Raw genomic sequence first — 27,701 nt, forward strand, 5'->3', positions numbered from 1 at the left:
ACAACCGACAGAATGGGAGAAGATATTTGCAAATGACATATCAGATGAAGGGCTAGTATCCAAAATCTATAAAGAATTTATCAAACTCAACACCCAAAGAACAAATAATCCAATCAAGAAATGGACAGAAGACATGAACAGACATTTTTCCAAAGAAGACATCCAAATGGCCAACAGACACATGAAAAAGTGTTTAGTATTGCTCGGCGTCAGGGAAATCCAAATCTAAACCTCAATGAGATACCACCTCACACCAGTCAGAATGGCTAAAATTAACAAGTCAGGAAACGACAGATGTTGGTGGGGATGCGGAGAAAGGGGAACCCTCCTACACTGTTGGTGGGAATGCAAGCTGGTGCAACCCCTCTGGAAAACAGTATGGAGGTTCCTCAAACAGTTGAAAATAGAGCTACCATATGATTTAGCAATTGCACTACTGGGTATTTACCCCAGATACAAATGTAGGGATCTGAAGGGGTACATGCACCCCAATGTTTATAGCAGCAATGTCCACAATAGCCAAACTATGGAAAGAGCCAAGATGTCCATCGACAGATGAATGGATAAAGAAGGTGTGGTATATATACACAATGGGATATTATGTAGCCATAAAAAGGAATGAAATCTCGCCATTTGCAATGACGTGGATGGAACTGGAGGGTGTTATGCTGAGCGAAATAAGTCAATCAGAGAAAGACATGTATCATATGACCTCACTGATAGAGGGAATTCTTAATCTCAGGAAACAAACTGAGTGTTGCTGGAGTGGTGGGGTGGGAGGGATGGGTTTGGCTGGGTGATAGACATTGGGGAGGGTATGTGCTATGGTGAGCGCTGTGAATTGTGTAAGACTGTTGAATCACAGACCTGTACCTCTGAAACACATAATACATTATATGTTAAAAAAAAAAAAAAGAAGAAGAAGAAGATAGCAAGAGGGGAAGAATGAATGGGGGGATATCGGAGGGGGAGACGAACCATGGACTCTGAAAAACAAACTGCGAGTTCTGGGGGGGGATGGGTTAGCCTGGTGATAGGTATTAAAGAGGGCACATACTGCAAGGAGCACTGGGTGTTATATGCAAACAGTGAATCATGGAACACTACATCTAAAACTAATGATGTAATGTATGGTGATTAACATAACATAAAAAAACATATGATTTACTTATTTAGGATTCTTAAACTAAAATTAGGAAATTTTCAATAATGATACTTAAAAATCAAATGAAGTAAATAAGTGACACAAGTATGAATTTAATTGAAATAATTATAATTTATCACAAAAGTACTTGTCTGAATCATCTAACAAATGATATGTTCTAAATAATTTATGCATCTCCCTCCCTCCCTGGGCCTTTCCTCCTTTTGCCCAAAGGTTTATTTTCCTATTTCATTCATATAATTCCTACAAACACACCTTGTTTACACCAAATCCCAAAATATGGACTCTAACTTCTCGCCTTTCTCAAAATTCTTTCAATGTAGTTCCAAAATTTCTGAGATCCACATACTCCCTTCTCCTCCGTCTATTTCTCCTCCTCTTCGTTTTTCTTCTCATTTTCCTGTCTTTTCAATTCTTAGGTTCTTCTCTCTGGGTGTAAGTGAATAGAAATTTTGGTTAGTAAACAATGAGGCATTTAAATGAGCATAGAGTTTTAAGACACCAGCTTCAAGGTCACTGAGTGGTAATTACTGAACAAGTGTCCTGAACACCTGTACTATGCACTTACAAATATTTTATTGTCTTTCACAAATATCCACAAATTGGAATCACAATGAGAATCAGTTGTTGGAGATGATTGTCTTTAAAAGGAATTTAAACAGGGCAGCAAACTTGAGAAGGAACTTGGCTTGATTTTTACAATGAAGCTCTGTCGCTGGTTTCTAGTCTTGCTCCAGCTTTTTTCTTCTCTCGCTCTTTAATGTAACTTGATTGTGCTGAAACTGTTAGGCAATATGCTTGAATAATTCGATTGAGACAAACATGAAAGAAAAATGCCATAATTTCAGGGATTGGACTAAACAAAGGTACGGAATGAAAAATTTCTTTGAACTCTTCTTTTGAAAAAAAAAAAAATCACTGGATAAGAAGCAATTAAACTAAGACCACAAATGAGGAATAGTTTTTGTTTTGTTTTGTTTTGTTTTTAATTTCTTATTGTTATGTTAATCACCATATATTACATAATTTGTTTTGGTGTACTGTTCCATGATTCATTGTTTGTTCATAACACCCAGGGCTCCATGCAGAACGTGCCCTCCTCAATACCCATCACCAGGCTAACCCATCCCCCCACCCTCCTCCCCTCCAGAAACCTCAGTTTGTTTTTCAGAGTTCTGTTTTGTTTTTTTAAGAAAAAGAGGGCAGAAAGGATAGTCCACTGACAAGGAATAGCAAGCACTGAGGCTCCTGGAAAGGAGGAACATTGGTGTGTATCAGAGTTGGAAGCCAGTGTGGCTGAAACCCAGAGACCCAGAGATGTATGGGAGCTTGAGGAGGTTAGAGATTGAGGCTGATAGTGTGGTCCAAGCAGGGGAGAGTCCTTGAAGTTGTGAAGCAGATAATACAATGAGATAATGACATTTGAAAAATAAGCAAATCACTCCATCTAAAGTTGGGAGGACAAATTAGAGAAAGGTAATGTGTCAAAATGTAGCAGCAGGAGGCTTTTCTGTGATCCAGGAGAGGGACTGGTGGGTCTGGTGGAGAAGAAAAAATGGTGGACTTGGTGGGAGATTTATGAAGGGAAATTAGTTAAAGCTTGGGATGATCTGGATCTAGGCTGTGAGAGGAAAAGTAATCTAAAAGATAAGCACAAGGCTTCTGTTTGATTATTTGGATGTTGACTGTAGCATTCAGTGAGAGACGGGTGTTGAAATAAAAATTTTGGAATAGGCAAATAAAAATAAAAATCCAAATAGAAATTTTTATTAACTAAAAAGCAAGTGTTGGAATCCAGTCTCTAATATCTTCTTAATCTTTTTTTTAATGTGCAATCATGACATATCCGTAATGATGCTCCAAAAAATTATACTCATCATACATAGACAAAATAATGTTCCATTTACTATATGTGCTCATTCTACCTTTTTTTTTTAACTTCAACATTTTAAAAATTAGGACATATCTAACATTAGATAAACTACATTATTATTGTAGTATTTTTTCTTTTTCTGTGTTCTTTTATTCCCAGAAAGCTGTTCTTTTTAAGATTTATTTATTTATTTGCAAGAGAGAGAACATGAGTGCGCACATGCGAGGGTGGGGGAGGGGCATAGGGAGAAGGAAAGAGAGAAGCCCAAGCTGACTCTGTGCTGAGCCTTGAGTGTGGAGCCCCGCAAGGGGCTCAGACTCAAGATCTTGAGATCATGACCTGAGCTGAAACCAAGAGTCAGATGCTTAACTGACTGCACCACCCAGGTGCCCTGCCCGGAAAGCTGTCTTATTAATGACATATCTTAGAGAATATGGCAATTGAGAACCAAGAAAATTATTTATTCATCAATTCATTTGAATAATGAGAAGTTAGCTAGAAATCACTAAAACTATTTGGTTAGATCCTGGTTCAAAGAAGAAATTTAGTAACAGTATGCCTTCATGTTAAAGAAAATGTGTTATTTTTAAGCAATGATTATATCTGGGATGGTTTAAAAATTATCCATGTGTTCATTATTATATGATATGTTTGGGAACATATTTTAAAATACTTTAATCACAAGGAAATGAATCCGTTTTTTTCTGCTTTTTTGAACATCGTTCATTTAAAAATATTTTGTTAAGTAATATTTCCCCCAACGTGCTGAATTAACATACCTCTACTAAGATTATTAGTGTAGAGGGAATTACAATGGTCAATGCCATTGTTTTCTGTGGTCGAAGCACTTTTAGCTTAATACAATTATTTTCTTTAATAAGATCAATTAATATTTATATGGACACACTTTGTGTCACACACCAGCCTAGGTCTACTCCTTATATATATCCTGCTTTACAGACAAGGAAACTGAGACAAGGAGAAATGAAGAAATAAACTCATTTTTATGCAGCTCAGAAGTTGCAGGATAGTAAGACGTAATGAAAAGTTCCTGTTGGTGCATCTTACTTCTCAAGATATCTACTTTAGTGCCAAAACATACTGATAGTTTTCCAGACTCAGTAATTTTCTCGCTCTTGACCAGATTCCCTACTTAAACAAATGGTGTCCCTCTCTCACCTATACCTTATGTGAACCTGTGCACTGTCCATCCATCGCCGTAGAACCTGTGCACTCCCCACCCATCGCCGTAGAACCTGTGCCCTGTCCACCCATCGCCGTAGAACCCATGCACTGTCCGTCCATTGCTGTAGAAGCTGATCGCTGTAGAAGCTGTGCACTGTCCATCCATCGCCGTAGAATGTCCGTCCATCGCCGTAGAACCTGTGCCCTGTCCACCCATCGCCGTAGAACCTGTGCCCTGTCCACCCACCACCGTAGAACCTGTGCCCTGTCCATCCATCGCCATAGAACCTGTGCCCTGTCCACCCATCGCCGTAGAACCTGTGCCCTGTCCACCCATCGCCGTAGAACCTGTGCCCTGTCCACCCATCGCCGTAGAACCTGTGCCCTGTCCATCCATCGCCGTAGAACCCATGCACTGTCCGTCCATTGCTGTAGAAGCTGATCGCTGTAGAAGCTGTGCACTGTCCATCCATCGCCGTAGAATGTCCGTCCATCGCCGTAGAAGCTGTGCACTGTCCATCCATCACCGTAGAAGCTGTGCACTGTCCATCCATCGCTATAGAAGACTTCCCGTCAACTGAATCTTCCGCTGGTGTTAGGAAGCACTGAATCCTACAACTCCACGCCTTCCCCTTCCAATGTAACTTCAGCTGCTTCCAGTGAAATTTCAACCTAACCCATTTTAAAACAGGGATCCAAGACAAACATAAATAAAAGGAAAGGCCAGCTTTTCATCCACGTCCTCTAGTTACTTACTATGCAGTCTTCTCTCATGCCTTGAGTGACTATCCTCTATCTATTTGCACTTCTCAAGTTTCCAGTATTTCATTAGCCTTAGAAATTGTTTCAGTCTTTCTTCCTCCAGTATTCAGTATTTATGCTAAGATTATTTCCAAAATATATGACAAGTTTTCCTCATTTTACCCTACCTCTCTGCAGCATCTGCCTTTCTAGGTCCCTTCCTCTTACCTGAAAGTGCATTTGTCATCTGACCTTTTCCACCTTTCTCTGCTGTAACCCACGGTGTCATTGCTACTTTCTGCAACAGTTTCTTAACTGTTCTCCCTTCCATTAAATGCAAGCCCTCTCTTGCCAGTTTGCCACAAAGCTGCCAGAGAGCACGACCTAAACCACATATCTGATAGTACCTCCTGTCTGTATGAAAATCACCAGGATGGATATATTTTACCATTTTTAGTTTAGTTTACTGTCTGCTATTGACCTTTATACATTGAGAGATGAGGTCTAATTTCCCTTTCCATTCATATAGACGGGATCGAGGGAGTAACTTCTATGAATAGCATGTGGCAAAAGTAACAGTGCATGACTTCTAAGGCTGGGTGATAAAAATGTGATGCCCATCATTGGAATTCAGCACCCACCTGTAAGGATTCTGATCAGAGCCCCAGCTGAGGTCTCAGCTGACAGCCAGAATCAACCGCCCAATGTGGGAGTGCAGGAGCCTTCAGATGATGCTGAGTGTTGATGCCAAGTAGGCAAAGATGAGTTGTTCCTGCCAAGCCCTGTCCAAATTGCAGATTCGTAAGAGGTAAATCTTTTTACTCTGTAAAGCCACTAAGCTTTAAAAGACACACACACACACACACACACACACACACACACACACACACACACACCAGACACACACACACACAATGTTTAGCTTAATACAATACTCTCTAGAGCATCCTTAGCTCAAATTATATTAAAGTCTAAAATTCCCTACAGACAGCATGTTTATTCAGATCCCAAGGCTTTTGAAAATTCTATTCAGTTCTTTCTGGAACTCTCCCCAACCACTCCACTTCTGTGAAGCTATTATTTAGGTCTCAAATGATGATACTTCTTCTAAGTGGCTTCTCATATCCCCCAGTTTGCATTAGAATTCCATTCTTTCTTTTACCTTAACATCATACATAATGCTATATAGATGTTGGATTAATACAGAAGTTTTCATTGCACTGCAATTAAAATATGTAATGTAACAAAATATGATAAAAATATAGCAAAATGTCTTTGTTATCTTTCTTGTAGAAGTCAACCTTAGTAATTAATATTAATTTCAAAATCCTAAATAGAAGCTGCCAATGACAAATAGAGTGATGTTTGCTCTGCTCTGTTTGTGTTTCCTATCCTTTGGGGAAATTAAGTCGGTTGATGATTCCATTCATGAACTGTAATCGTATCATTTTAGACACCTAGGAAGTAGATACAGTACCGGCATTTTATTGTTGCTTTTGAATTGTATTAAAAATAAACCATCTCCTTGGGCGCCTGGGTGGCTCAGTTGGTTAAGCGACTGCCTTCGCCTCAGGTCATGATCCTGGAGTCCCGGGATCAAGTCCCGCGTCGGGCTCCCTGCTCAGCAGGGAGTCTGCTTCTCCCTCTGACCCTCTTGCCTCTCGTGCTCTCTATCTCTCATTCTCTCTCTCTCAAATAAATAAATAAAATCTTTAAAAAAAAATAAAAATAAAAATAAAAATAAACCATCTCCTTGAGACTCTTTGAAGTCCAGAAATGCTCTTCCCCTAGATTTGAGTTATGGATACAGACCTGGGTTTGTATATGTGCTGCCGAAGCGAGCACAGACCTGGGTTCGTAAACTGAATCTCTATACCGTTGGTCACTTTCGTCAGCGCTTTCATTATTTTTCATCCCACCTCCACTTTGACTACCTTAGCTCTTTTCCCCATGCAGCTGTCTCCAATCACACTCTGGAGTGACCGCTGCACAGTCTTCTCTTTGCTCTCCTAGGAGTTCGATCCCTCTGGGTATTCCTCTGGCAAATTGTTCTGCTTCCTTTAACCATGGCAGATAATCCACCGGGGTCCAGGGAAGAGCTCTACATAGGGCTCTAACATTCATAGTTCTTCTATGAATCCCAAATTAAGTGACACTATGGTTCAGCGATACTTTTTTTTTCAGGTTTTTCCTCAGTAAAAAGGGAAGTCAGTCATGTAATCACAACTGCATTGCAATGTAGTATTTTCTTTGGGTATTCACAGAAAAACCGTAAAGAGTTTATAGTTTCATTAGTACATATAAGTCCCAAGTTTTAAATTTCATATTTAGGGTGTGGAAAATTATAGAAAGAAAGGAAAAATAAAATGTTGAGTAAAGTTGCATATAATGAGGTTAGATTTCTGCCTAACATTTTTATTGAGAGCATTCTTCTGGTCACTGAAAATATGAAAGATTAAAGAAAACACAGTATTTCATAATAATGTTTTGTTATTTTTCTGATAAACGATAGATTGTAAGTCCAAATTCCGAGTGCATAATAATTTACGAATCAGCCACAGTTAACACAGAGCTACCAAACTTAGAGAATGTGAAAAAAAAGCCTCCAAAATACTATTGGGTAGATTCTTTAGCAAGCATAACAAAAGTAATATTCCAAAAATGAGTATTCTGGTCCCATCTTAAGTTTCTCTTTTTATTTTCCTGTTATATTTCATTCATTGGGGTTAGTCAAAAATGTGATATCTAGAAGTGATCATGTCCATACAATCAAGTCAAAATAGACTTTTCTGCATGTATTTAAACACAAATACCCTTTGTGTAAGACAGAAAAGGACTACAGGGCTTGCAGACACATTATTTTCCCTCTGATTTGAAATATCTCCTGAAATTGTTCAAGAACTCTGAAAATACTCCTGGGAGTCTCTTGGTATTAAAGGTTTGAAATATTAATGATTAAAAATAAGCCAAAATTGGAAAATGAGATATTCTTGATATTAAAATGACCTACCTTACAAAAGGTATATTACCGAGTTTAAACTCTTGGGACTTCATGGAAAGATACTGAATTTTTCATGAACCTGTGCAAGATTTGTTCATTTAAATGTTGAGCATGTATCTGCTGATAGACCTGTGCATATTTGTTTAGAACTGAAGCTTACATATAGTTTTTGCTTTGTGTAACTATTCATTTCCATAATAAGACAGTGCACTAGACACTAAGTGGTATATAGAACTTTTTTCAGTTACAGTATTTATTAATATGGAGGCGAGGTGTGAATCAAAGTTGCCCAACTTTTCATTAGTGCTGTGTGAATGTGATGATTTAACCTGATGTACAAAGAGGTGAAGCATTATGAAGCGTTAATCTGAGTGAAGGTTGGAGTAGTGATTCTATGGGAAGAGAATGCAAAGTAGCTGTGTGTTTAGTGGATATTTGCTAACCCTATTAGGACATATCTAATTTTCCAGTCTAAAAGTCTTTAGACTTGACTCTGGCACAACCAGCAAATGTCTTTGAATGAGTCACATCTATTTAACCTCCCTGGGAGTACTCTGAACTGATATTGAATGTCTTTTTAGCTTAAAGGTATATGTAAGTCTTAAGTACTTAATTGTGGACATACTGGACATATTTTATAATTTAAATTTAGTCCAGAATTCTTATTTATATAACTGAGATGGTATGATTAACTCATATGGCTTATTCATTCTATTAAAGTCTTTGAAATATGAAATGTTAACCTTTTATTTCTCTGTATGCCAATTTTAATAATGAAAATTTGACTCATTCTTTTGAAAAATATAAAAATATTTAAGAATAAAGTGATCCAAATCATGTTTTATAGGTAAATAATATTTCTTTTTTTTGGTAAATAGTATTTCTAATAAAAGATAAATGTAACTTTATTTTGGAATACTTATACTTGAAAACCTGTCATATGTCATTACCAAAGCCAGGTTCATAAGTCCTTATTGAGAGAAGGTATTTTGTATTCTATGGAGCACAATTAATAATCACTTAAGGAATTATGGGTTTAGCTGAAATATAGGACTTGGTTTTTACAAAAATAAAATGTTGAATCTTGAACATTCCTCTGTTTCATTGTCAAAGATTTATCCAAAATGACTTAAGCATTTTGTCTTTGAAATAATGCCTGGAGAACTGATATTACATTGTATTTTCAATATTGTCTTCAATCTATATTTCATCAGATTTTCTTCAGAAATGTGAAATGAGTTACTAAAGTAGAACTGAAATCTCAAAGCTTACATTGTAGAATGGATTATTTTCTTCTATATTGGTTCAATTCTGTTTTAATTTTCTGTGACTTATGTGTTGTTCAGATTACCACACATTAGAGCTCAATGTTAGCTTTATATGGAAAATTGAACAAATAATTTTAGACTATAAAAATGTTAAGGCTGGCATTATGTCTTACTGATAAATGTATTTTATCCAGTGCCTTATGCAGCATATGTCATTAATAGCCATTTATACTTGAATTAATTAGCACTAAAATATAATGACAGATCTTTTCAATTAAGACTTCAAAAAATATAATTCTTCTTTAAAACATAAAATACCCCCTGTATGATTGCTATCACCAGGATGGTGACATAGGAGTTTTCTGAATTTCTCTCCTCCCATGGATGCACTGATATATACAGGTACACACTAATCAGTTCTTTCTGAGAGAAATTTGGAAAACCAGTTGAGTGATTCCTACACATCAGGTGGTTGTGAAAATACCCACCTTGAAAGAAGTAGAAAAGCCTGACACACTCTTTCCATAAACTTTGCTCCCAAAACAGGACCTTACCATTGGATGGTAACCTTCAAATCCCAGCTTCTCCCTAAGGAGCATAGGATTTAGATCACACATAACAGCAGCTCAGCTAAATGCTTTTTTCTCTAAGATCAGCAAGAAAGTAAGAAAGCCCATTGCACCACTTTTATTCAACATAGCACTGGAATTGGAATTCCTAGCCAGATAAATTATGTAAGAAAGTGAAATAAATCATCCAAATCCGAAAAAAGAAGTAAAATTGTCTGTTTGCAGATGACTGATATTATATGTGGAAAGCCCTATAGACTCCACCAAAAACTGTTAGAATGAATAGATAAATTCAGGGAAGTTGCAGGATACAGAATCAAAATACAAAAATCAGTTGCATTTATTTGTGTTATTAACATAACAAACCATTGGAAAGAGAATTAAGAAAACAATCCCATTTTAATAGCATCATAAGGAATCAAATATTTAGGAATGAATTTACCAAGGAAATGATAGATATGTACACTGAAAACTGATGAAACAAATTAAAAAGGACACAAATAAGTGGAAAAATATTCCATGCTTATGAAGAAATAATAGTGTTAAAACGTCCATACTACCCAATAGAGCCTACAGATTCAATGCATTCCCTATCAAAATTTCTATGGCTTTTTTCACAGAAATAGAAAGAGCAATCATAAAATTTGTATGGAATCATAAAAGATCCCACATAGCCAAATTAATCTTGAGAAAGAACAAAGCTGGAGATACCACAGTTCAAACTGTATTACAAAGCTACTGTAATTAAAATTATAATGTATTCTCATGAAACCATCAAACACATAAAAATATAGATGAATGTAACAGAATAGAAGGCCAGAATTAAACCTATGCATATATGGTCAATTAATATTCAATAAAATTGCCAGGAATATGCAAAGGGGAAATAATATTATCTTCAATAAATGGTGTTGGAACAACTGGATAGCCATACACAAAAGAATGAGACTGGGCCACCATCTTACACAATATACAATAATTAACTCAAAATAGATTAAAGAATTAAATATGAGATGTGAAACATAACATTCCTAGAAGAAAACCTAAAGATAATCTCCTTGACAATTATCTTGCCAATTAACGTTTTGGATTTGACACCAAAAACAAAGGAAAAAAGAAACAAAAATACGCAAATAAAAATAAAAAGTTTGATCATATCAAACTAAAGCTTCTGCACAGCAAGGGAAGTCATCAACAACAACAACAAAAGGCAACCTCTGGAATGGGAGAAAATATTGCGAAACCACACATCCAATAAAAGGTTAATATCCAGAATATCCAACGAACTCATACAACTAAATAGCAAAAAAGCAAATACCCCAATTAACAAATGGGCAAAGGACTTGAATAGACATTTTTTAAAAAGATTTTATTTTTGCGAGAGGGGGAGAGAGAGAGAGAGAGAGAGAGAGAGAGAGAGAGAGAGAGAGCAGGAGCTGAGGGGGAAGGGCAGAGGGAGAAGCAGGCTCCCCACTGGCCAGGGAGGCCTACACCGCGGGGCTGGATCCCAGGACGCTGGATTCATGACCTGAGCCGAAGGCAGACACAACCCACTGACCCACCCAGGCGCCCTGGACTTTAATAGACATTTTCTCAAGAAGACATACAAATGGCTACCAGCCACATGAAAAGGTGATTGACATCACTAAACATTAGGGAAATGCAAATGAAAACCACAATGAGATAGGATCTTACACCTATTAGAATGACTATTAACAAGAAGAAAAGAGATACCAAGTTTTTGGTCAGGATGTAAAGAAAAGAAAACCCTTCTACATGGTTGGTGAGAATACGCTGTGGAAACAGTATAGTGTTTTCTCAAGATATTAAAAATAGAAATACCATACGATCCAGCCATCCCAGGTACCCCAGCTATCCAGGTATGTATTCAAAGATATGAAATCATTATTTCAAAGAGGGGTCTATAATCCCGTATTCATAGCAGTATCATCCATAATAGCCAAGGAATGGAAACAACCTAAGTGTTTATTGATACATGAATGGATAAAGAAAATATCGTATTTGCATACAATAGAATATTTTTTAGCCTTAAAAAAAAATGACATGCTGCCCTTTGTAAGAACATGGATAAACGTGGAGGGCATTATGCTAAGTGAAAGAAGCTAAACAGAGAAAGATGAATACTGTGTGGTATCACTTCTTTGTGGAATCTTACAAAAAAAAAAAAAACCTAGAATGGTGGTTGCCAAGAATTTTGGTGGGGCCTGGGATTGTGGGTTAGATGTTAGTCAAGTGGTACAACCTTACAGTTTTTTATACATTAGATAGATTAGATCTAGAGATCTAATGTATAACATGGTGACCATAGTTGCTAATATAGTTGTAATTGAAACTTGCAGAGAGTGAAGTGTTCTTACCAAAAGAGAGAAAGAGGGAGAGGGAGAGAGAGAGAGTAAATATGCGAGGTGATGAATATGTTAGTTAAAAAAATTAGAAATCCTTTCACAATTTATACATATATTAAAGCATCGTGTACATTTTACATATTTTACAATTGTATTTGTCAATTATACTTTAATAAACTTTAAAAATACCTCCTGTATAATTTGGATGTAAATTAGTGTTAATGACCTTATTGCAAATATAAAAATTGTATGTTAAATTAAACATTAAGATAAACTTGCAAGTTCAATTGATATGTCACTGATACAATGCTGTCCCTTCTTACAGAGCTATACCACCAGTCTCCCATCTCCACACCAAAGCTAAGTTGTACATTTATCATCGATGTTCTAGGTCATTACATCTTCTTATTATTCTTATTCAAAAATAATTTATTTAGATTATGTAATAGGAGAGTGGTGAATCTGGACAATTTCCTTGGTATACGTTACAATTTATCTATACACTTGCTAATGCACACCTATAACTAAGTTTTGGGCCAGATCCCACTGGATAGCCCCCAGAACAAAAGATTCCCTCCATTCTCATATATATATATATATATATGTATATATTATATATATATATGTATATATTATATATATATAATAGTTTTACCTCAGGAGCTCAAGAAATGATACATATTTAATTGTAACTTTCATGAATATTGTGCCCTATAAGAAGGAATTCTTTTAAGAGAGAAATTCTTTTGGAGTACCTCCATGAAGAAATAAAATAAAGACAAGTAAATCTAAGAGAGCATTTATAAGGGATTATAGACACCAGGCAACTGAAAGAAAAAAAAAAATAGGAAGATAATTCAGAACTAAAACTTGTATCAGTAAGCCTTTACTACAGGAGACAAGACTGAAGAGAAAAGTAGAAATACTTGACTTTATCAAAGCTAGTAGCTTGGTAAGGCGGTCCTACAGAGTTGGTGCTCAGCTGTCTGGGCAAAGAGCTTTTCCTGAAAGACTGGCCTCGAGTCTCAGAGGGCATGATAGGATGGTAACACTGGTTCAGATGGAGCTAAGAAAAGCTGGAGGTTAGCACCACCTATCATTGCTTGGGATATACTGCGTGTGCTGGAAGGAAAATAAGGAAGACGTTCCTTTCCCCTTTTCCAAAGCTGTCTAACTGCTCCCAATCATCACTGGCTAGAAAGTCAGCTGGCAAGAGTCAGGAAATGAGGTTTACTATAGATCCATGATCCTGACACCACAGAATAGACTATGGAAGAGTGAATATAGAGATGAGAGATTAGAGTATGGGCACCTTCATTTTCTACTCTTTTGGCAGGACTATATTAAATTAAATGATCAGAAAGCTGCGTGCCTGAAATTTATTAGCTCTGCCCCTTGCTAAAATGCCTGAAGAGTTATGATTTAATATTTAGCCTCAAATGAAAAACAATGAAAGAAGTAGAAGTGTCATTTTAGAATAAATGAAAATACATGCATACATATCTAAGAATCCATGTATAACTATAATTTGGTAAAATAATTATTTAGTGGTATTTAATAAATATATTTATAAATGTTGGAAAAATTTCATAATTTTTATTTGAGCACTCACTGTATAATATACTCTTTAAAACATTCCTACTAACTGACTATTTAATACAGACATAGAAAAGTGTTGATTAAAAAAAAAGTGTTGTTTAGGAGTATGATAGAGAATTTGATACAAATACATAACGAATGTCAGTGGTGGTACTTTTAGAGCTTATTATAGAAACAACATTGACTGTTTTAAAAAATTAGATGAGAAAATATTCGTAAAGATATTATCACTATACCTATACCTATAAATGATGGTAATAACTATGGATAAACCTTTTTGTATATAATGTAAATATAATGCAAATTTATAATGACCCATGAAAAATAATCTGCATATTCACACTTAATTTTAAGAAATTAAATACACAATAAGCAAAAGTTCTTTATTTGTTTCTTTATTGTAATTCAAAGGCTATAAATTTGGTTGGAATTAATTTAAGCTATTTAGAATGCATATTTTTAGATATTTATCAATAATGTTTTAATTAACCCTCTTGTAGCCATGGTGACAAGTAAGGTGGAGTTGTGTTAATAGTGAGTCTTGTAATTGTTCTGATACGAAACAATTTTAATAGGAAGGTCTTTACTCTTCCACTATGATTTAGTTGTAACACAACAAACTATGAACTATCAGAAAAAAATAAAAGCATTACATAAAATACATTTTTAAAACACTATTTTTTTAAAAATAGTAATTACCAAAATATAGACCACAAAGATATGTGTGGCAAGGTTAGACTGTATAATCGAATTTTAGAATAATGCATCAATTCAAACATGTGTGACACCAAACCATTATAGAACTGCTCCTTAATTTAGCCATTAATTCCAACATGTGGGCCCTGATCACAAAAACTTAATTTAAAGTAGTTTTAAATCTTGAATTTGAAATTGTGCTGAGTTGGAATAAAGTTGTTATTTTAATATCAAATAGGAGTTTAGTTTTGAAAATGTGGCTTTCTGGGAAAAATGTATTTGTAGGTCATCAATAATCTAAATATAGAGGTATTTAAAATAAACATCTATGTTAACATTTTCAAACAGGAGCTTTCTAATATTCTAAATGGCAGCCCACAATAAAAAATAAAACAGTGTTGCTTTGTGGGTATACAATTTAAAAAAGAATATGTGAAATAATATTTACTCTTCCAAGATCAGACTGTTCCAGAAATGTCTGTTCTACTCTAGTCCAGTGTAGTCCAGTGTAGTCTACACTACTTTGTTCTATTCTTTCCATCCTCCAGGTATTCCTCTTCCTCCTCTTCTTCTTCCTCTTCTTTCCTTCTGTTTTTATCCTTCTTTGTTGATCATAACCTATGGTATGAAAAATTACTGCTCTAGGTATAGGTTAACAATAATTACCTTAGTAATGTCATTACTTTTATTCTAGTATAACTAATATCCAATGTTATATTAGTTTCAGGTGTACCAATATAATGATTCAATAATTCTGTACATTTCTCAGTGCTCATCAAGATAAATGTACTCTTAATCCCCTTTGTGTATTTCATCCATTCCCCCATCCACCTCTCTTCTGGATCCATCAGTTTGTTCTCTGTATTTTGAATCTGTTTTTTGTTTGTCTCTTTTTCTTTGTTTGTTTCTTTTTCTCTGTTTGTTTCTTAAATTCCACATATAAGCAAAATCATATGGAATTTGTCTTTCTCTCACTTATTTCACTCAGTCTTATACCCTCCAGTTTCATCCATGTTGTCATGAGTAGCAAGATTTCATTCTTTCTTGCGGCTGAGTAATATTCCATTGTGTGTGTGTGTGTGTGTGTGTGTGTGTGTGTGTCTGCACACTTCCATAATTTAGCTATTGTAAATAAAGCTGTAAATAAACATAGGGATGCATATATCTTTTCCCAAATTAGTGTTTTCATTTTCTCTGGTTAAATACCTAGTAGTGGAATTAGGGGATCATGTGGTAATTCTATTTTTAATTTTTGGAGGAACACCTGTACTGTTTTATAGGGTGGCTGCCCTAGCTTTCTTCCCCACCAATTGGACACAAGGGTTCTTTTTCTCCACATCCCTGTCAACACTTGTATTTCTTGTGTTTTTTATTTTAGCTGTTCTGACAGGTATAAAGTGATATCTCATTGTGGTTTTAATTTGTTTAACTGATTATTAGTGATGTTGAACATCTTTTCATGTATCTGTTGGCCATCTGTATGTCTTCTTTGGAAAAATGTCTATTCAAGTCCTCTGTCCATTTTTAATCAGATTATTATTATTATTATTATTATTATTTTGGTGTTATGTAAGTTCTTTATATATTTAGAATATTAATGCCTTATTGGATATATCATTTGCAAATATCTTCTATTCAGTAGGAATGTTGTCTTTTTGTTTTGTTGTTTTGTCTTTAACTGTGCAAAAGCTTTTTATTTTGGTATAGGCCCAATAATTTAATTTTGCTTTTATTTTCCTTACCAGAGGTGATAAAGCTAAGAAAACTGCTTCTACAGCTGATACCAAAGAAATTACTGCTTACGTTTTATTCTGGGAATTTTATGGTTTCTGGTCTCATATTTAGGTCTTTAATCCTCTTTGAGTTTATTTTTGCATATGGTGTAAGAAGTAGTCCAGTTTCATTCTTTTGCACTTAGCTGGTTAATTTTCCCAACACTATTTTTGAAGAAACTGTCTTTTTTCCCATTGTATATTCTTGTTTCCTTTGTTGCAGATTAAATGACCATAAAAGTGTGGGTTTATTTTTAGATTCTCTATTCTGTTCTATTTATTTGTGTGTCTATTTTTGTGCTAGAACCAGATTATTTTGGTTACTACAGGTTTGTAGTATATCTTGAAAAATGGGATTGTGATACCTCCAGCTTTGCTTTTCATTTTCAAAATTTATTTATTTATTCAGGGTCTTTTGTGGTTCCATGCAAATTTGAGATTGTTTTTTTCTAGTTTTGTGAAAAATGTTGTTGGTATTTTGATAGGGATTGAATTAAATCTATACATTGCTCTGGGTAGTATGGACATTTTAAAAATATTGGTTCTTCCAATCCATGAGCATGGACTATCTTTCTATTTGTTTGTGTCATCTTCAATTTCTTTCATCAGTATTTTATAGTTTCCAGAGTACCAATTTCTTTATGTCCTGGGGTAAGTTTTTTTCCTGGGTATTTTTTTCCTTTTGGTATAATTGTAAATGGGACCATTTTCTTAATTTCTCTTTCTACTACTTCATTTTTAGTGTATAGAAATGCAACTGGTTTGTGTATATTAATTTTGTGTCCTGCAACTTAACTGAATTCATTTATCAGTTCTAGTAGTTTTTGGTGGAGTCTACAATTTTCTGTTTATAGTATTATGTTATCTGCCAATAGTGAAATTTTACTTCTTATCAATTTGAATGTCTTTTTTTTTTTCTTTTTCTTGTCTGATTGCTGTGGCTAGGACTTCCAGTACTCTATTAAATAAAAATGGTGAGAGTAGACATCCTTGTTTTTTCTTGATCTTAGAGAAAAAACTTTCAGTTTTTCACCATTGATTATAATATTAGCTATAGGTTTTTCACATCTGGCCTTTATTATGTTGAGGTATGTTCCCTTGAAACCTACTTTGTTGAGAGTTTTTAATCATGAATGGAAATGCTTTTTTGTCTATTGAGATGATTATATGTTTTTTATCCTTTCGTTTGTTAATGTGATGTATCACGTTGATTAATGTGCAAATATTGCACAAATATTGCACCTTACCATCCCTGGAATAAATCCCACTTGATCATGCTGAAGAATTTTTTTTTTTAAATATATTTTTGGATTGATTTGCTAATATTTTGTTGAAGATTTTTGCATCATATTTATCAGAGATATTGGCCTATAGTTTTGTTTGTTTGTTTTATTTTTTGAGGTATTTTTTTATTATTGTTGTTATTATTATTATGTTCAATCTTTACTTGGTTTTGGTGTCAGAGTAATGCTGGCCTTGAAGAATGAATTTGTAAGCTTTCCTTCCTCCTCTATTTTTAAAAATAGTTTGAAAATAATAGATATTAACTCTTCTTTAAATGTTTGGTAGAATTTACCTGTAAAGCCATCTGGTCCTGGATTTTTATTTGTTGGGAGTTCTTTTTTGTTTGTTTGTTTGTTTGTTTGTTTATTACTGGTTCAATTTTATTGCTGGTGATTGGTCTGTTCAATTCTTTTTTTTCTCTTTATTTGTTTTTTTTGTTTTGTTTTGTTTTTGTTTTGTTCCTTTCTGATTTGGTTTTGGAAGCTTATGTTTCTAGGAATTTATCCATTTCTTCCAGGTTTCTAATTTGTTGGCATATAATTTTTCATAATATTCTCTTATAATCCTTCATATTTCTGTGGCACTGGTTGTTATTTCTCCTCCTTCATTTTTGATTTTATTTTTTTGAATCCTCAATCTCTCTCTCTCTCTCTTTTTATGAGTTTGACTAAAATATTTATCAACTTTGTTGATTTTTTCAAAGAAGCAGCTCCTGGATTCACTGATCTGTTCTATTTTTTTTTTCTTTTTTGTCTCTATTAATTTATTTCTTTTCTAATCTTTATGATTTCCTTTCTTCTAGTAGCTTTGAGTTTGTTTTTATTTTTCCAGCCCTTTTAGGTGTAAGATTAGATTGTTTATTTGAGATTTTTCTTGTTTCTTGAAGTAGGCCTATATTGCTATAGTCTTCCAACTTGGAACAGTTTTTGCTACATCCCAAAGATTTTAGACCATTGTATTTTCATTTTCATTTGTCTCCGTGTACTTATTTTATTTCCTCTTTGATTTCATGGTTGCCCCATTCATTGTTTAGTAGCATGTTATTTAGCCTCCATGCATTTGTGTTCTTTCCAGATTATTTTTTGTGATTGATTTCTAGTTTCACACTATGTTCGTTGAAAAAGATGCATGCTATGATTTCAATCTTTTTTAATTTATTGAAACTTGTTTTATGACCTAACATGCTCTATTTTGAATAATGTTCCATGTGAACTTGAAAAGAATGTGTATCACACTGCTTTTGAGTGGAATGTTCTGAATATATTTGTTAGGTCCATCTGGTCTAGTGTGTCATTCAAAGTCACTATTTCTTTGTTGATTTTCTCTCTGGATGATCTATCTTTTGATGTAACCAGGGTGTTAAAATTCCCTACTATTATTGTATTACTGTCAATCACTTCCTTTATGTTTGTTAATAATTGCTTTATGTATTTAGGTGCTCCCATGTTGAGTGCATAAATATTTAGTTATCATATCCTCTTGTTGGATTGCTCCTTTTATCATTACATAGTGTTCTTTTTTTGTCTCTTGTCACATCTTTGTTTTAAAGTCTATTTTGTCCAATAAAATTATCGCTACCCCAGCTTTGTCTTCATTTCCATTTGACATGCTACAATAGTTCATATTAAGGAAGATAATATATTGATTGTGAGAAGCAATATTGGGACAGATATTCTTCTGCAAATGTTTTCCAAAGAACTAGAATCATATTAATTGACCTGAATCCTAAATTTTTGGTTAAAGTAAAAAGGACATGAAAAAAGGAACAAAATGCCTTATTCTGCCCTGGTAGTCTGTGCATCTAATGTCTGTTAGCTTGCCCCTCTAATAATGGATTATTCACTTCCTAATACAGGAAGTTCAATTTACCTTGAAATTATAAATATGCTGGCAGTTCTCTCTCTATAAATATATAGAGAGAGAGTGCCATGTTCTCTATTTCAAAATGGGCAAGGGAATCATAAAAGTGCAATTAAATGAAAATATATGCAATAGGGCTCTTACTATGATACTGTATTCTAAGAATTTTGGATTCCATGCAAAATATATGTTCCTCCTGGCACGTCTTGGTTTGTTATGCTTATATTCACTTTTAAAACTAACAAAAGTCTCCTTTCACACCTATTGGATTAAAAAGTTTTTAATTACCTGCCTTACATTAGCACTGGCAAGATAATCTTCCCAATGCCTTTTCTTTCCTTCCCACAGTCTTTCCCCTTTTCAAAGTAGTTCTTTGTGAAGCTCTACCAGAGCTTCACCTGCTTCATTATTTGTCTCCCTTTTGGGGCTCAAAATGCTCTCGTGGATTTTTTTTTACACTGAGAATTGTTGGAATGGTATATAAGACACACAAGATTGTTAATTTTCTATTGAATTCTCATAATTATCGAGCCCTAAAAAATGATGGATTTTTTGACTATATGTCCAGCTGTTTTCTCCAAGAAAACTTAATGTGTTACACAGGCTTCTCCAGAAAAAGACATACAGGTGACAAATGACAGCGTTTGCGAACTGTTTAACACATGTAACTCTTGGAGAAGTTCTTCCCGTTTGCAGCAGGTGTATAACCGTGTTGTGTTGCTCAGGAATGGAATCTATTTTAAACATCGCCTGGAGAAGTTGGTCTGCTCTTGTAGCTCCTTCAAGAGTTGGCATTCAGAATAGGGTCAATCGAAAAGGTTGCTGGCTCCATGCCTGAATCTTCTGTTATGTTTAGTTCAATTAGATTCAAATATACAAAATATGCCAGTGACAAGAGAAGGTCAATCATTTGGAAATTATATTAACCATATCTTGGAGGTAATTTTTGCTGTGTCTAGTCTATCTTTATTATGAAACCAAAAATTAAGGAGAACAATATAATAAACTTTTGCCATTATATGGAAAAAATATCTTAGAATCAATTCAGATACTTATATATAATAATAAGGCATCCTTGGTGTTATAAACTGTCTTGCTCAGCATGTTACCTTCATCATCTTGTTTCACAAAATGAACTCTCTTTCTAAAATCTATGTGTACCCTGTCAATATCATGAACTGTAAAGTGTTTTTCCCTTAAAATTTTGGAAGACAAACAGATGTAAATGGGAAACACTTTGGGCAGATCACTTGACACATCAAACAACCAGCATTAATTTATTTCTTCAAATTCAATATGCACCACTCTCTTTTGTTTTATTTTGTTATTCCTTTATTTTGTACTATCCCTATCCATTCTTTCTGCCTGCTATCATTTATTCCAATATAGGAGTCTAAAAGTAGAGAAATATTACCAAAATTAGTATTTTACCAGAAGAGTTGATTTGAAGGAAGATTATATAAGATAACTTGTTTTTTAACTCAAAATATTGATCTTTTTTGCTTATTATATATACTAATCATCACATACGTCATGTTATACTGATGTATTTTGACTTAGTGAATATGCATACATTCATTTCTCCCATGATTTGTAAGTAAAGTTTTAGGTTTTAACAAACAGATTCAGGCAAATCATATAGCATTTATGCAAGATGATGATCTAAAATGCAAATATGTAAATAATAATATATTATTTCTCGAGTATGGTCTGACATTATTTTCGTATGCTTATAAGCCATTTTGAATGCATCCTCATCTCTACACCATGTGCTACTTGTACATGGTGTTTCTTAATAGTTTTTGATTGGGATGTCAGTTTGTTTTTATTTTTATGAACAGTTATATCAAGTAAAAGTATAATAATAACACTTTGTCTTTCAAATCAGATGAAAATATTTAGTTTTTATTTATATTTTTAATGTATAATTTTAATTTCTATATTGAGGTATTTGTCTGAGTTTCCTGTCTTAGAAAAGCATTGGTAGAAAATAGAGAGAAACACACACACACACACACACACACACACACACACGCACTCACAGATATATAGATAATAGATTCAAGGTAGCGTAGATATAGTTCCCCTGTGGTGTAATGTTTATTGTTGTTTTATTTTTTAATTTTTCTACATAAAACATATTACATGGGATAATTAAATATCCTAAAGTTATATTTAAACGTATTTTTTGCAGACAAATGAGTTTGAAAATCTACAAATTTTTTTTTTAAGGAAATGGGTAGCTGTCATGTTTACTATTTTCTTCATTTAAAATTTTCCACATCAGCTTGTAAAAAATGTAGACATTTTATACACTCTTTTTTGTATAAAATAATCCATAGTTATAATACAAATGTAATAATAAAGGACACTGTGAGGACTATGGATTGACAATTATTTAATTGATGGAATTTTGACACTTGGGTGCACATCAAAGTGTGCCTAACATAATTATAGGACAGAATAGTGTCAACCGAGTTCCAACTAAACTTCTGTAAAATATGAGTCACATTTCTGTGTGTTGTCTTGAAATTTATAGGCCTTATCTAGTTTTTCTTGTCCCAGTTTATATCACTCACTATCAAAAATATAACCGTGACACTGATAAAATGTTGCTGTTCATGTTGTTCAAAAAATCCTGCACCTTGGGAGAGTCTCTCTATAAAACACCATTCTGACTCTGAAGAAATGGCATTTGGTGTTTGATCACTTGCATTAATATTGTTTTATTTTTATATCAAACAGTAAAATGGCAGTAACATTGAATTACTGATGACATTTTTATTAGCAAACCTTGGACTTGAGATGATGCTTCTAGTTTACTGGACAAGGTAGCAAGTTAACAAGTTAGAGTAGTTGAAACATTCAGGGGCTTGTACATGAGCAAAATTGCCTTTTTGCCACACCCACGAGGTCCCTAAATATCATTTAAGATAGCCACATACAGAAGGAGCTGGTTATTTCTTATAGTAGAACCTCAAAAAATATATATTGAATTGAAGGCGTAGTTACTAGAACTCCAAGAAAGAGACAGAAAGGCTGAGAAAGAGAAGGAGAGGGAGAGGGAGAGGGAGTTAGAGAGAGAGAGAGAGAGAGAGAGATTCTCAAACATGAAGATAAAGTATTTCTTTTTTTTTTACAAGGTATTAGGACCATCTAGAAATTAAAATAACCATTTCCAGCACCATATTCCAATAAAAAATAGTTTCATTGGACACTAAGAAGAACCAGCCATTAGAAATTTGTAATGTTATCTTATTAACAATTATTTTGGTCTCATTGATGTTCTCCCAAAGGTCACTGCTAGATGCAGTGGTTCTGGGTTCATTAGGCAGTTATTGGTAGGAAATAAGGGCATTTATATTGAATGTACCAAATGCTTTCTATCATTTATAGTTCTTTAAATTTTTATTTTGCCACTATTTCCAGGAAATAACTTACAGTTCTATGATTTTATAACTCAGAGTTGCTTCCAGGGTTATATAGGAAATATTTCCAAGTAGCTTTTTAAAAAAATACCATTGTTACATACAACTCTCTGGAAAATAATTACAATTCACAGAAGAGGTTTTCTGTTGTTTTGAATTAAAAAAGAAAGACATATATTTATTAAGACAAAATATCAACTAAACAAATTGGAAACCAAAAACAAAATAGTGATTTTTGTCTTTTAGTTATTTAATATAATCCTATTTATGAAATGCAGTGAAATGCACATTGTTCTGTAGTTCTTAAGAATACAAATGACTAATCTTTACAGATTATGTTTAAAGGGCTTATAGCAAAAAAAAAAGTGCCTATATTAATTAATAGTTTAGGGATTCTCGAAAATATATTCTGAAATAGCTGTATTCTTGCTTAGGTTCTTGCTTTTCCAAGAAATTTGCTTGTTTTTTCATGTATGATGTAAATTCTCACACCTCCCCACTTATTTCATTCATTTTAGTAATTATTTTTGATATATAGATGATGCATTCTTTTTTTTAAAGATTTATTTATTTGAGAGAACATAAATGAGAGAGAGAGAGTACATGAGAGGGGAGAGGGTCAGAGGGAGAAGCAGGCTCCTCACCGAGCAGGGAGCCCGATGCAGGACTCTGGGATCATGACCTGAGCCGAAGGCAGTCGCTTAACCAAATTAACCTACCCAGGCGCCCCTAGATGATGCATTCTTAAGGGTGGTTGACTTTATTATTACAATAAAGCAGGTCAAACAAAAATTTTGTTTTTATTTCCATATATAGTAAAACTTCAAATTTTTTGCAGTTTTTCTATTCTGTTTATTTAGGCACTACTTTTAATATCCTATAAAATGTATAATTTATGATTAAAAAAACAACATACTTGATTTTTATACCTCTACGGGGAGAAAGGGATAAATATCCCTCATGGTGCAGTAGTTTTCAATAAAAGGTTTACTTTGTGAAATATGGTTTTCGTATGTATCTCTTGGTACCTACTAAATAGTTGTTTTAGCACTAGCATTTTTCTTACATGCTATTTTAATGATACTATATATCTTTTTCATTTAATTTTATTAATAGTATTAAACATAAAATCCCCTATTGAACAGTTGTTGAAAACCTATTAAATTAAAAAGAAAGAAATAACCATTAAAATAATTAAGAAAACCATAGTTATTCTTCATAAATTCTCTACACTCTATGTTTAATCACATCCCACCCTACAGGGACAAATTTGAGCCAATAGATGTTGTTCTACTCAAACCTCTCCGTCCAATTTATAAGGTATAATCACTATAGTCCCCACTAAAGGGGACTTTCCTCTTAAGTGTTAATTTCCAGATAATTCTGTGACATACTGATATAACACGAATAAACATTAAAATGGAAAAGGGTCTATGGATCACAATTTCATGGTTGTGATGGAATAGGTTCTGTACATATATAATCAAAAGAGGTCATCTCACCTGGCATATATATTTAACCCATACACACACGCACGCACACACATGCATAGTTTCCCGGTATCATCAAGATTGTTATCTTAAGGATATCCAGGTTCCTCTGTTATCAGAAATGGAGCATTCCTATGAAACCTTTCATAAGCTGAAATGACATAAAGAAGCAATCCCCATTAATTTATAAGGAAAAATATTTGAGGATGCCCCAGACCCCCAAAATGACCTATTTTAGGCTGTTCTGATACTTTACACACATCTTGCTAATGGATGCACAAACTAAGTAGAGCTAAAGCACAGATGCTCACAGACAGAATTCAAAGCTCTGGGGACATGATGCTAAGATGACTTAGTGTGGTTCCCAAGGAAGGAGCTGGGCGGGACCACACTCAAGGCTAAGGGTATGCACTGCCTCTGTAAGAATTCATTGCAAATTAATGCTGAACACTTTTCAGTCTTCTCTCTTTTTCATAAAAGCAAAAATCGTCTTTAGATTTCTTTTAGTTATCAAAAACAGGTACTAATTGAGGTCATTCTAAAAGTGAAGGGACCTGGCGTGAACTTGCAAAAAGCAGGGGATACCTATGTAGTCTTGTTTTCCTAATGTTCTGTGTGGAATTGAAGTCACAAAATACGGCATTGTTATGTGAAAACAGTAAAAAAACATGCTAATGTGACCATTTCAGTGTGATTTACTATTATTACTTCATTTTATTTATTCATAAATCTACTAAAGATAAGTTAGCAATCCACCTGTTTCTTACAACAGGGTTGAAAAAGTAAAAGAGATGTGCAAATGCTTTGTGCATTCTTCCCCCATGAATCATCTTGGCTATTAAAGAATTATGAACTCTCATTTTTGTGACAATAGTTTGTAAACAAAACAAACTACTTTCGCATGAATCTGTTTTCTAGTGAATGGAAGGAGTAAGAATATGAACAGGGCAATCTGTCTGATTCTAATGTAATATTAAGAATATTGGAAAAACAAAGATAACAATATTATGTATTGTCTCTTAACAAAAAGGTAGCCCAAATTATCTTCCTTTACTATTTGCTCAGCAATTTGCCTTTTGTCCTTGAAAAGGACAGAATAAAAAGCAGGAAATCATCTCTTTTCAACTTTTTTTCATGTGTGCATTGATATATGTGTGTGTGTGTGTGTGGATTTTCTATATATTCTTAGTAACAAATTAAGGTTCTGATCCAAAACAGCCAAATAGTTTTGAGTAGTATATATAATATATATATATTATATATATAATTTTTAAGATTTTATTTATTTTTTGACAGAGACACAGCGAGAGAGGGAACACAAGCAGGGGGAGTGGGAGAGGGAGAAGCAGGCTTCCCACCGAGCAGGGAGCCCGATGCGGGGCTCGATCCCAGGACCCTGGGACCATGACCTGAGCCAAAGACGCTTAATGACTGAGCCACCCACGCGCCCCGAGTAGTATATTTTATGTTTGAATTTCCAAATTATTGTCTCAAATTGACTTTCCGAATCAGTATATCTATAATCACACTCTCATTCACTTATCAATAACTACTTTTTTTTCACAAATTTTTCATTAACCTTTGAGATGTCACTTGGGAAGATTAAAAATTAACAACAAAAAAGAGCTTATTATTTAAAATATAGCATGGATATAAAATAGTGTAAAGTGTATACATGTAGGGGAATCAAAAGACATCAGCTTACCTGGCATTAAGACTTTGGTATTGTTGACTCTGCTGACAGATTAAATACAAAGAATATCTGGAGCACAGATTGACCTGTAGATAAAGAAGGGGAAATTACTATAAGGGCAGACATTTCAGATGTGGACTGAAATGTAGGGTAAATCAAACAAAGCTTTCTAAATGATCAAAAGTGAAGATCTAGAATTATTTTGGGAGAAACACCTTAATGTTTACAAATTAACAGGGAGTTAATTTGCCAAAATCCCAAACACCATTACAAAACATATTTTGCCAAATAACTGAATAATTGGCATTCCATGTGAGACTTCCATGAAAGTCCTATGATTTGAAATTACTTTTGTGTCCTTTTAATATGCAAACAAAGCCCAATTCTGATTTTAGACATAATACCCAGTAATTTTTTTTGCAAAGCGAATAAATTTAAATTGCATGTGTACTTGATCCTAGAAATGATAGCAAGATGATTAAATGGAATGAGTATCAGTATGTATTTTCACTCCAAAAAATGAGAATGGAACCCACCATATAAAATACAATTCCAGGGAAAATTGGAATTGCATTACTATAAAGAAGAAAGAAAGCCTCTCACAATGACAGTGAACATACCAAGGGAAAAGATTTGCAAATTTGCTAGACAGGGGTGATAATTGCTGCTCTAAATCTGATAGTGTGAAGTTCTTTAAAAAACTAGTAGTTTGATTGAAGATCTACTCAATGAGGAATTATTGTGCCTGTAATTATGAATGGACAACTTGAATATCTCCTCAGAAAAAGCAATTTTATTATTATACTATTAAACCAGGTTTATATATAGTGAAACAAAAGCTGTTGCTTTGATGAATTCATTGTATCTTTAATTATGTTGTGTTTGTTATGGAACCTATAATTTTTATTAGAAGAAATAATTAGAATAAAGAATAAGGTTTTGTGGGGTTTTCTTTCTTTCGTTTTTTTTTGGATATGATAAATTTGGCACATAGAGTTGGTGTCCAGCGTTCATCTCTCATATCTGATTAAGGGATTTGTGCTTTTCCAGGGCACATTCAGGCTAATTAAAATCATGCTTATGTTTTCATTAATGGGAGCAGAACAGTAATTCCTCAAGCTTATGATAAAAATGTATACTACATGATATGAAATTGAGTTCCTCTTTTGAGTATCAGAGGTCAGGAGAGTAAAGGATTCAGTCTTCCTTTATGAAAAATGGGTAATGTGTTTATTTATTTATTTATCTATTTATCTTATCTTATTTTTCTCCCATAGCATAAAGGAAAAATGTTTATACACGCAGAGATAATCTCATTTTTCCTTTGGAAAAATACTTTACCCACTAATAAATGTTAAAATAGTAACACTGAAATTGTGCAAAGCTCAGTTTTCTTATTTTTTAACAGAAAAATCTAATGCCTGTACTATGGTCTAAAATGTGAACACAACATATTCTACTTCACAATTACATTTGGCCAATGTCCTTTTCAGATCCCTCTTTGTTTGCATCTATGTTTTTAAATAAAAATATTGCTACTTGTTATTAAAGTTGTATTATTAATAGTAATAGTCAATAACAGCTACCATTTATTAAGAACTGAATATTACTGAAGCTTTCCTGAATGTGTTACTGAAATTAGCTAAAGATCTTAAAGGTAGGGACTGTTCTATTTTACGAATTTCAAAAACAAAGGTTTTGAAAACTTAAC

General features: G+C 33.9%; 1 long non-coding RNA gene across 2 annotated transcripts in view; it reads right to left on the bottom strand.

The window, feature by feature from the left end:
* Positions 1 to 27,701, bottom strand: part of LOC141372408 (uncharacterized) — a 58,551-nt gene that overhangs the window by 11,365 nt on the left and 19,485 nt on the right. The window contains exons 2-3 of one of the 2 annotated variants that reach the window (XR_012377633.1): positions 26,003 to 26,076; positions 14,197 to 15,081 (exon numbers count right to left, since the gene is read on the bottom strand). This is a non-coding gene — a long non-coding RNA (uncharacterized lncRNA). Of the gene's footprint in view, positions 1 to 14,196; positions 15,082 to 26,002; positions 26,077 to 27,701 lie in introns of those variants that run through there. The other variant, XR_012377632.1, reaches the window with a different exon arrangement.

This window comes from Callorhinus ursinus, unplaced genomic scaffold (assembly GCF_003265705.2).
Source record: "Callorhinus ursinus isolate GAN/ISIS: 27379988/994484 unplaced genomic scaffold, GSC_fseal_2.0 scaffold3, whole genome shotgun sequence".
Classification (NCBI taxonomy): domain Eukaryota; kingdom Metazoa; phylum Chordata; class Mammalia; order Carnivora; family Otariidae; genus Callorhinus; species Callorhinus ursinus.